The sequence below is a fragment of the Corvus brachyrhynchos genome, unplaced genomic scaffold (assembly GCF_000691975.1).
Source record: "Corvus brachyrhynchos isolate BGI_N302 unplaced genomic scaffold, ASM69197v1 scaffold325, whole genome shotgun sequence".
NCBI lineage: Eukaryota > Metazoa > Chordata > Aves > Passeriformes > Corvidae > Corvus > Corvus brachyrhynchos.
In genome coordinates this window covers 1,431,476-1,432,591 of record NW_008238356.1, presented here as the reverse complement: position 1 = coordinate 1,432,591, position 1,116 = coordinate 1,431,476, and the positions used below count along the sequence as shown (strand labels likewise).

The following is a 1,116-nucleotide window of genomic DNA, read 5'->3' as shown; positions in this document are numbered from 1 at the left end:
GCTTTTATAGCGGAGCGGAGCAGCCCCCGGTGACGCCGCATCTGCCAGGGACCGACATCAGCTCTGAGGTCACAGTGGCCACACGGATCTGCCCTGATATTCTGCAGACTTCTCTGATTTGGACACACACGTTCCACAACTTCAGTACCAGAATTCTTTAGATACTTATGAACGTTGAGGCATGTGGGATGGCGTTTATTTAGTTTTCGGCTAGATTGCTAATGTATTTGTGAGCAGAATTAATATTTCAAATTCCATGGCGCTCTGCCAGCAGACAAAGGGAAACCACGAGGAATTCCCACTGATGCCTAGACTCTACATGTGCTGAGTCTGATTTTTGAGAAATCAAGCCAAAGAAGTTGTTCAGCCCTCAGACTCCACCTATTGGAGCTGTCTTTGGTGCTGGGAAGAACATGAAATTCTAAACTCCGCAGAATGCCCTAATTTTCTTTTTATCTTTCCTTCCTAGTCTAGCCCCGGCTACTGTGAAGTGAAGAATGGATGCCAGTGTCTGCACAACAAGCTGTCTCACATTAATAGTGTTACACAAGAATTCGGCAATAGCAAGCAGAGTCCTGGCACTCGACGTCTGCTTCAACCGTGACATATTTATCAACTGTACCTTATTTATTTAAAACTTAGGGTTAATGTCTGTAAAATTGCATATGTCATTATTGAACTGTAGCTTATGTATTTAAGATGATGCATGTAAGTATCAGACTTTTGTAATAAAGAAGTTTCAGCGTTGTAACTACTTCTGTTGTTGCCTATATCATATTTGAAGCTGCTTTTGTCCGGTCTTTTCCTTTCTTCGGGGCTTTATAGTAAATTTATCAGTAGATCTTGGAGAGCCGGTACCTCTACTATGAAATTGTGCACATTTTAAGAAAAATATTGTAGGACAGCGCCCCCAGGCATACGGGATAGGGGGGGCACGAGTACAGGGCCACGAGTTGGACTTGATGGTCCTTGTGGGTCCCTTCCAAGTCAACATATTATGTGGTTTTGTAATTGGTTCGGTGATTAAGAGAAGAATAAAACTGAACATACGGGGGAATCGGTATACGAGGAGCGAGAGAATCTTTTGACAGCAGCGCCCGGGTGCCGCCTCAGCCG

General features: G+C 44.2%; 1 long non-coding RNA gene across 1 annotated transcript; it reads left to right on the top strand.

Annotated features, from left to right (window-relative positions):
• Window positions 1-6: 6 nt before the first annotated feature.
• LOC108447009 lies at window positions 7-754 on the top strand. The gene is made up of 2 exons (XR_001862365.1): window positions 7-144; window positions 470-754. It is a non-coding gene; the product is annotated as an uncharacterized LOC108447009 (long non-coding RNA).
• The last annotated feature ends 362 nt before the right edge of the window (window positions 755-1,116 follow it).